Source organism: Macaca fascicularis, chromosome 12 (genome assembly GCF_037993035.2).
Source record: "Macaca fascicularis isolate 582-1 chromosome 12, T2T-MFA8v1.1".
Classification (NCBI taxonomy): Eukaryota; Metazoa; Chordata; class Mammalia; order Primates; family Cercopithecidae; genus Macaca; species Macaca fascicularis.
The window spans coordinates 67,849,199-67,859,177 of record NC_088386.1 but is presented as its reverse complement, the minus strand read 5'-3'; the positions used below and the strand labels follow the sequence as shown (position 1 = coordinate 67,859,177).

Sequence of the window (9,979 nt, the reverse complement as noted above, 5' to 3'; positions counted from 1 at the left end):
GTACATGCATCTGAACTACATTAGGTAAAATCAGCTTGTGGTGGAAATGGCAAGTTGTTCACAGATATTTATTCTCCCTTTCTGTGGAATAATCCATAACTTGGATCATTTAATTGGTACTGGCCATCCAGAACAAAAGTACACATCTCCCGTCTTCCTTTGCAGCGAGGAGTAGCCACATGACTAGGTTCTGGCTAACTGGGTGTGAGCAGAAGACATATGTGCACCTCCAAGGTGTGCCCTTAATACAAGGATCATGTCCTTCCCTTCCTCCTCTCCCCGTTCTTTTTGCCTAGAATGTGGATGTGATGGAGCAATTTGTGGGTAAGGCGACACCCCCTAGGATGGCAGAGTCACAGAGTACAAGGAGCCTAGGTCTCTGAAAACTCTAGCAAGCCAAGCTGCAGACTGCCTCAGACTTTGACATGAAAGAGAAATAAACCTCTATGTTGTATAGGCCAATTGTCTGTGACAGCACCTGGGTGTGGATCGGAGTTAATGCCGAGTTTCAGAAACTCAGCCGGGGGCAGTGGCTCATGCCTGTAACCCCAGCACTTTGGGAGGCCGAGGCAGGCAAATCACCTGAGGTCAGGAGTTTGAGACCAGCCTGGCCAATATGGTGAAATCCCGTCTCTACTAAAAATACAAAAATTAGCTGGGCGTGGTGGCGAGCACCTGTAATTCCAGCTACTCGGGAGGCTGAGGCAGGAGAATCGCTTGAACCCAGGAGGCAGAGGTTGCAGTGAGCCAAGATCACACCATTGCACTCCAGCCTGGGTAACAAAGTGAGACTCCATCTCAAATAAATAAATAAATAAATGAACAAATAAACAAAGGAGTTTCAGGAATTCTTTCCAGCCTCCTGCCACGCCAGCACCGGGCAGTCACGTGGGTGCCCTGTCTTGCCTGTCCTGTGCACGGCTGCCCCACAGCAGTCACCACATGCAGCATTGAGGAATTCATTCCTTAGTCCCTCCTAACATCTGCTACTCATTCCCCAAATGTGTGTGAGCACCTGTCCCGTGCCCGGCAGGGGACACAGGCTTTGGGGGCCTAACAATGAAGAAGGCTTTTTCTGAAGAATACCAGTCAAGTTATAGAGTTTATAAGTACAAGATGGTGGAGAAATTCAGAGAGCTATGAAATTCTGCTGAAAGGAACTGATGGTAAACTTGAGATGTAGCCATGTCTCTCAGGGTCTGTGAATGGACACACACAATGCCAGCTCCACAAGACGTGATGGTGGCTCTGGGAAAGGACTCCTAAGATGATAACGTCTTTTGCTACCTCCTGAATTGCTTTTCACATAAGGTTCTATAAAGTTCGAAAACCCTACCCAAATACAGTGATACAGACTTTTTACTAACATTGTAAAAGGTGATTGAAGCAAAAATGATTTTACTGACTCCCACACGTTTTTTACCTGCAATCCCTGTAACCTGAGGTGCCCACATACCTGGTCGCCATTACTGCTATTTCATAGAAATAGCTGGATGGTAGATGCAGCTGGGTCCAGTCCAGCTTCACCTCCCACAGCCCCTCACCCAACCTCGCTCCAATCAAACTCAACTCCTGCCTGTACCCTAAGCATGCCTTGTGCTTTCCAGCCTGTGTGCTTTTCTTTCTTTTTTCTTTTTCTTTTCTTTTCTTTTTTTCTTTTTTTTTTAGATGGAGTCTTGTTTTGTCACCCAGGCTGGAGTACAGTGGTGTGATCTTGGCTCACTGTTACCTCCGCCTCCTGGGTTCAAGTGATTCTCCTGCCTCAGCCTCCCAAGTAGCTGGGACTACAGGCGGGTGCCACCACACCCAGCTAATTTTTGTATTTTAGTAGAGACAGGGTTTCACCATGTTGGCCAGGCTGGTCTTGAACTCCTGACCTCAGGTGATCCACCCACCTTGGCCTCCCAAAGTACTGGGATTACATGTGTAATTACAGTGCCAGGAGTACTGCACCCAACCCAGCCTGTGTGCTTTTGTTCAAACAGTTCCTTGCCCCAGGAAACTCTTCCCCCAGACTGCCTGATGGGCTCTCAAACATCACAAGAACTTTCTTCATCCCCTGAGCAGAACATGTCCTCACACACACATCCCAAACCCCATAGCTTCTTTTTCTCTCTCAAAGTCCGAAGTACCTCTCCCTTACTCCTGACCAGATTCTAAGGTCCCTGGATCAGTGGCTGTGTCCCTGTGTTTTACTCACCTTGGCGTGCCTGCAGCACTTATCACAGAGCTTTGCATATGGGAGGTGCTTAATAAATACTTACTAGATTCGATTAGGTTTAATTATCTGTCCATGGCATGGTCACACAGTAAAAGGGCACAACAGGAGGAGCCACGGCATGGAGATGACTCGCTCACCTTGTCAGTATGGCATTGGTTTTCTTCTATGTAAAATCAAATACTAATGATAATTCCTGCTTTGTAAGGCTTTGGGGAAGAATATTATAAATGCCAGCTCTCCATACAACCTATAATTCACTAATCAGCTGTGTGATCTTGATAAAGTGTCTTAACCTCTCTGGGCCTCATTCTTCTGGGGGAAAAAAAGAAAAATATTGGGTACTGGAACAGTTGGTAATCTGTTTTTTAAAAGTATAATTTTTGACCATAATGAGAATCAACTCCAGGCAGATTAAAGACCCAAATGTAAGAAGCAATACTTCAAATGCTTGGAAGAAAACAGAAAATATCTTTGTGACCTCAGTAGGCTAAGCTGCAATAACTGAGAGACCCCATAATCCATCAGCTGAAAAAACCAGGTTATGTCCCTGTCCCAGTTCAGCAAAGGCCTCCGGGCCAGCAGTTGCAGGTAGTGGCAGATCCAGGTGGCCAGGACCTCTGAGCACCTCAGTGTGAGGTTTCCCAGGTTCTCTGGTTGCTGCCATTTCAGGCCGCTGCAGGGAGAAAGAGTGGACATTTAGAAACAGATTTCCTCTGATACAAGTGAGGTAGACTTTGCACACATTCCTTTCAGACATACTCCACAGCCACAGTCCACTTCACTCTACTATAAAAGAAAGAAGGGGTGAATTTGAGTGGACACCAGTAGTCTCTGCCATAGTAAACAACCCCTAAAGGAAAAGACTGATATATTTAATTGCATCTCAACAAAGACAACAAAAAAGTAAAAAGGACAAGCATCAAACAGGAAAAAAATGTTGGCAACATACGTAACTGACAAAAAGTAGTGTGCAGGATCTATGAATAATTCTTTCAAAAGAATAAGAAAAAAATTGTAATAGAAAAATTTGCAAAATATATAAGCAAAAATTGCTCAGAAGAAGAAACCCAAATGGCCAAATGGGAGGAAAAAAATTGCTGGGTCTCATTAATAGTCAGGGAAAAGGAAATTAACACCATAAATAGATACCGTTTCATATCCATCAGCTGTGCATGAAATTTTTAGTTTAACATTACTAGAACGAAGAGCAATGGATTCCATCACTATTGGTAGTCGTACAAACGAGTGCAACCATTTTGGAAAACAAACTGACACGACTGAGTAAAACTGAAGCTGTGCATATCATATGATCCATCCATTCCATCTTTAGAACTATACCCTAGAAAAACTCTTGTACCAGGGTACAAGGAGAGTTTACAAGAACACTTGTAGTAATTATTGTGTGTAACTGCAAAAACAATTATATTCAACCTGAATGTCCATCAGCTGGAGAATGGTTAAACAAATTATTATGTGTTCATACAATGAAATACTATATAGATGCTCCTCAACTTATGATGGGATTACATCTTAATAAACCCATGATTGGGTTGAAAATATCGTATATCTGGAGGGCATTTTCAACTTACAATATTCTCAATTTATGATGGGTTTGACTAGATGTAACTTCATTGTAAGTCGAGGAGCATAATGAATGTATATTGCCTTCATACCATCCTAAATTTAAAAATCCAAAGTCAAACCACTGTAAGTTGGGGACCACTTGTATAGTCATTAAAATAAATGAATTAGCTTGTAGTCCCAGCTACTTGGGAGGCTGAGGAAGAAGGATTGCTTGAGCTCAGGAGTTTGAGGTTGCATGAGCTATGATCACACTGCCGCACTCCAGCCTGGGTTACAGAATGAGACCTTGCCTTTGAAACATAAAAATGTAAATAAAAAAATACATTAGAGCTCTACAGATTAGCATAGATGGATATCACAGATATAGTTCTGAATAAAAAGAGAAGGTTGCAAAAGAATCATACAGGATGATGCCATACAGAAAGTTTCAAAATATGCCAAACACCACCACATATAAAGATACATAAACTTGTAGTGGAAGTATAAAAGAATGCATAGCAGCCTAAACACAAAATTCAGAACATGGTTTCCTAAGGATAAAGGGATGGAGGAAGAGGGAGATGCAATCAGGGCAGGTATATGGGGGGGTCAACTGAATTGATACTCTTTTATTTCTTGAACTGGGTGGTGAATATATATGTATCTATTTTATTTCTTTTACCCTTTTTATCTGTCTTAAAATATTATGTTCCATGATATACTTATGTTATGGAACATTATTCTGCCACAAAAAGAAGGAAATCCTATCATTTGTAACAACATGGATGAGCCTGGAAGGCATGATGCTAAATGAAATAAGTCAGAGAAAGACAAATACTGCATGATCTCATTTATATTTATAATCTAAAAGAGTCAAACTCATGGAGAACTCACATACAGAAGGTACGGGGAATGGGGAGATGTTGGTCAAAAAGTACAAACTATCAGTTATAAGATGAATATGTTCTGGGGATCTCATGTACAGCATTGTGACTATAATTAATAATATTGTATTGTATACTTGAAATTTGCTAAGAGAGTTGCTCTTAAATGTTCTCACCACACACGCAAAAATAATAACTATGTGAATGATAGATGGGCTAAGTAACTTGACTGTAGTAATCATTTCAAAATATATACACTTATCAAGTCATCACATTATATACCTTAGATAGACACAATTTTGTTTGTTAATTATATCTCAATAAAACTGGAAGAAAAAGAAAGAGAAGGGGTTGTGGTAGTCAGCCTCCAAGACAGTCCTGGTGATCCTGGCTTGGTGTTCGCACCCTATGTAGTTCCCTCCCGCATCATACCAGGGCTGCCTGAACAACAGCAGGTTGCTTAAGTGATGGCATGTGACATCCAACACTGGGTCATAAAAGGCATTGCAGCTTCTGGCTTGTTCTCTTGCATCACTTGCCCAAGGGAAAGCTGTCTGCCACACCAGAGGACACCCACAGCCCTATGAAGAGGCCCACATGGAGAGGAGCTGAAACTTCCCACCAACAGCCCATGCCAACTGGCCAGCTGTATGAGTGAGCCACCTGGGAAATCAGAGCCCCCAGCCCCAGTCAAGCCTTCAGATGACTGCAGCCCAGCTAACATCTGACTGTAACCATATAAGAGACCTCGAGACAGGATTATCCAACCAAGTTGCTCTGAAATCCTGACCCAGAGAAATCAGGAGAGAAATAGTAAATGATTATTGTTGTTTTGAGCTACTGAAACTTGAAGTGATCTGTTATGCAGCTATGAATAACTAGTGCAGGGTTGTACTGGGTGACCACGAGGTTCCCTTTTAGTTCCAGCATTCTAGGCTTCTAGGCATCCTCTCACTCTTTATCCCATTCATTCATTCACTCAGTCATTCAACCATCATGCATGAGAAACTTCAAAAGCCTCACGATTACCTCTGACTTCCTTTAGGATATAAGTCCTTGGCTGGAAATGATCTAAATAGGCTAATAGTTCAGCAGTTTGGTACCTCTTAGTTTTAACTAGAAGAGATCCCTCTCACAAAAGAGATCTTCCACACTTAATTTCATACCACTGCAGAAGGTACCAGAACAGCCTCAAGAGGGGGAGAGAGCCTTGGGCCTTTTCATGTATATTCCTAAGCACAGAATCTGGAATTTTATTTGATATGAAGCAGTAGAAAGCAAAGTCATATGTTTTAGCATATATGCTACCTAAAAAGATTTCTCCTACCTGCCAAAATTTTACCTGCTGCTAAATTTTTGATAACCACACCCACCAACCTCCCTCCCTCTCCATTTGAACTGTACCAGCTACTTCTGATTGTTTGCCAAATCAATAGAGTCAAGAAAACACAAAGACAGAGTCGTAGGTAAATATACTTAAGGATCAGCCTACCAGCAAACACACATCCTACGAAAGCATAACAAGAATAAAACTGAAAAGAGGCTTGGCCTGACCATGTCGGCTGTGGGCGAACTTGGGTACATGCCAACTCACACAACTGCCGTTAAACATGAATTACATTCCCAGGGATGAATCCTGACCTGATGCCATTGGGAAAGATGGTTGGCTTCTTTTAAAAAAAAAAAAAAAAAAAAAAAAGCTTCATTGCTCAACTTCTCAGTTCTCTCTCTTTCCTTCCTTAAATTTCCCATGCGACTTTGCGTTTATCTAGTATCATGAACAGTCACTGACTTGGGATAAGAGGACCTGGGCTCAACACCTGGCAATTTGAAACTAAAGGGGGTTTATAATTTGGGTTTCTTTGGTAGACAGGAGCCCATACGAACTCAGGCAATTTTACTGGAAGGAAACTAAAATAACTCACAGAATGGAACGAAGAGCTGAACAGCCAGGCTCTGGGCATTCTCTTTACACAACTCCAATATCTTTCTCCCCCAAGGCATCTCTCCATAAGATTCAAATCCCCAGCAAAAAGAATTCAGTGGCCTAGCCAGAACCACATGCCCAACGTTGGGGGTGGGGGATGGAAGGGATCCGAGAGGTGCGACTGTCCTGTGACTGGCAGCCCCACCAGAACACAATGGGGGAAAAGTCAGGATCCAAAAGAAAGGAATACTGGGCTGGCAGAGTAAGAGGCGTTCATTCACTGTGCAGCCTCATCTGCTTGTCGTGAGGCTCAAATGAGATCATGCACCTACGATCCCATTTTAAATCCCTAGAAAGTGTAAAGTTTATTTTTACTTATTTGTTCACCTCTCTTTCTTGAATTAGGAGTTGAGCAAGAGCTTTTCCTTCTGACACTCCTATTCCCAAGAGGCCTGGAAAAAGCTCCCGTCAAGCTGCTTGTTGGCTGCTGCAAACTCACCTGCACCAGATCCTGAAGGTCCAGCAGGGGGAGGGGGGCGGCTGAGCTCCGGTCACAGCTGTCGGTCATGAAGAGAAACCAGCAAATCACTACTAGCACCCAGACATGTTGTTTGCACTAATGATCTTAGAACAAATGCATTATGCAACTGCTTGGCCCAAATGAGAGAAATAGATCCAAAATGATCATTTGTGCCTCCCTGAGTGTTTTTGAGACCCCCTTTATGAAGCACCCATGCTATAATGCACAATGATGTAGCTCCCAGCCTCGGCTACAGCTCAGTAGCAGCTGTTTATGCTGCCAAGTCAAGTAAAATTAATCTGCTGCCAAGGCAATTACAAAAGAATCATAGCAAACCTAATATTGGGGCACAGAGTGCAGACCCCTCTTTTCCCTTTGTTTACCCCAAATGAGAGTTCCAGAACTTTGACAGACTGACCTCTCCCTTCTTCTCTCCCATTCTCCACCCTGCCTCTCCCACTCTCCTCTTTAAGGATTCTCAGTTTATAATGTCTTTGTCAGGTTCTCTCCCTCCTGTAGCATTTGGCTATTGGCTTCATTTCATCTAGATCACAAACAGAACTTTGGCAAACAGAGACGACAGGGAAACAGTGTGATGGAGACGAGTAGGCAAGTAGAAAACAGAAGGTTCTTTGGGAAGTCAAACATATGCTTCAGTAGCCTGTGAACCAGCTCTTGTTCCTTATCATGGACATGATCCCTGGAAATTGTAAACAATATAAAGAAAACTGACCCGATGCGGACATAGCCCCACCTGGAAGTTCACAGGTGTATTCCCATGGTAATCTTCAACAGTTTCTGTTCAGCTACCCGCATCTCCTCCTCTGTGTCCTGGAACGGGATTTTTCTTGTTCCCAGTTCTTGAAATGGTAATGAAGATTTTCCTTGTCATCTCTGAAACCTGCGATGTTGTCATGGGAGACAAATGCATCAGTGTTAGTAATCCTTAGATAAAAGGTGCTTTACAGTTATGAAAGAATTATCTTTAATTTTGTCTCTGGGGTATATGGTGAGGATTAATTAGTTAATCTCAGTAAAGTGCTATAATTGGTGGGAGGAATTATCAAAACCCTGGGGAAGGAGTAGCTTTGAGTGTAGTCACTTAGAAGTGTTCTGATGTTAATGACAGCTGAGGTAGCCGTCCTTGTCTCTCAGATGTCACAGACCGGCTGGGTTTCCAGCAACATCCCAGACCATACACCACCCAACCAGGGTGAAAAGGATGAAAATAGCTCCAGGTAAGCAGAGCGGGAGGAGGGATGTCAATGTTCAAATGGGACCTGAATCAACCGCAGATTCTGTTGTCATTGGCCTCACCTGGGGACCCAAGGACATTTGTGTGAGATGGAGAGGGAGGGAAAGAATTCCCACACAGCTGCTGGGTGGGTGCTGACTAAGCACAGAGCTGCCCTGGGAGAACACGCGGTGCTGGCAAGGAAGAATCCCCGCCAGGCCAGGCAGCAGACAGACTTTACCTCTCCATCTCCATGTCCTCATGTGCAAAATAAAAAGAGGGAGCCAGACGTTTAGGTATTATAAGTAGATATAGTAACAGCAAATGCTTTCATAGTGCTTACAACAGGGCAGCCACCATCTGGCTGAGTTTTTATTCACTCAATTATCATGACAGCCCTAGAGACGGTAGGTTATTTTCCCCACCTTGCAGAGTTGATAAAAGTTGTGTTTAAACCCAGATGGTCAGATCCTATAGCCCATGCTTTTAACCATTACATCCTGCTGCCTGCCTAAGTATAAAACCTCTACATGAGGCTCTCAGTTCATGAACAATCTGGGGTGGGGGAAGTGTTTTTAAAGTGTCAAATGAAATTCTTCGAGGCTCTCCACAACTTAAGCCTGGGCTCATAGAAATAAATAGCTCTGTTGTTCTTTCAGGTGTCTGAAATCCATGATAGGATACAAAAATAACAAGATCGAGAGTACAACAGCTCTCTCCTCTGAGCTTTTAACAATCTTAAAGTGAGTCACATGTTGGCTTTTAAATCTAGATTGTATCCTTAAACTAAAAGAGTTGTTTAGACAATGGGGCTTTTGGCAGTCTCCTAGCAAAACCGGCCAATTACGTGAACCCCAAATGCCAAGCTTATCTGGTTTGCAAAAGCCATTCAGAGACTTAAGTGCACTGATTTAGGTAATTTTACAAGGGAATCTTTTTTTTTTTTTTGAGACAGAGTCTCGCTCTGTCGCCCAGGCTGGAGTGCAGTGGTGCGATCTCAGCTCACTGCAAGCTCCGCCTCCTGGGTTTACACCATTCTCCTGCCTCAGCCTCCCGAGTAGCTGGGACTACAGGTGCCCACCACCTCACCCAGCTAGTTTTTTTGTATTTTTCAGTAGAGACGGGGTTTCACCATGTTAGCCAGGATGGTCTCGATCTCCTGACCTTGTGATCCGCTCGTCTCGGCCTCCCAAAGTGCTGGGATTACAGGCTTGAGCCACCGCGCCCGGCCTACAAGGGAATCTTAAGATGAAATGTAAGCATGAGAATTTCTATCCACTCTCGTCTGGTTCCCCATCCTAATATATCAATCAGTCAATGAACTGCTGACATTTGCATAATACACTGGATAGATCATGAGGACCAAGACTGTACCATAAACAGCAATTTTTAAATTTCAGTACCTAATTTTTACTTGCTCTCTTTTTCCCAATTCAGTTTCTTCTAAAACAAACAATGAATTTAATAAGCATACTCTTAGGTGAATTTTTTTAGTTCATAATGACTCAGAAATCCAACTGCTTAGATTTTCTGGGTCAGTGTTTTGCAAGCCTGTGATGTATATAAGAATCACCTGGGCACCCTTGTTAAACTGCAGATTCTGGTTCAGTAAGTCCAGGAGGAGGTGGGA

General features: G+C 43.1%; 1 long non-coding RNA gene across 1 annotated transcript in view; it reads right to left on the bottom strand.

The window, feature by feature from the left end:
• Positions 1–7,869: 7,869 nt before the first annotated feature.
• Positions 7,870–9,979, bottom strand: part of LOC102131647 (uncharacterized) — a 64,637-nt gene continuing 62,527 nt past the window's right edge. The window contains exon 3 of the long non-coding RNA XR_006691060.3: positions 7,870–8,016. This is a non-coding gene — a long non-coding RNA (uncharacterized lncRNA). The remainder of the gene's footprint in view (positions 8,017–9,979) is intronic.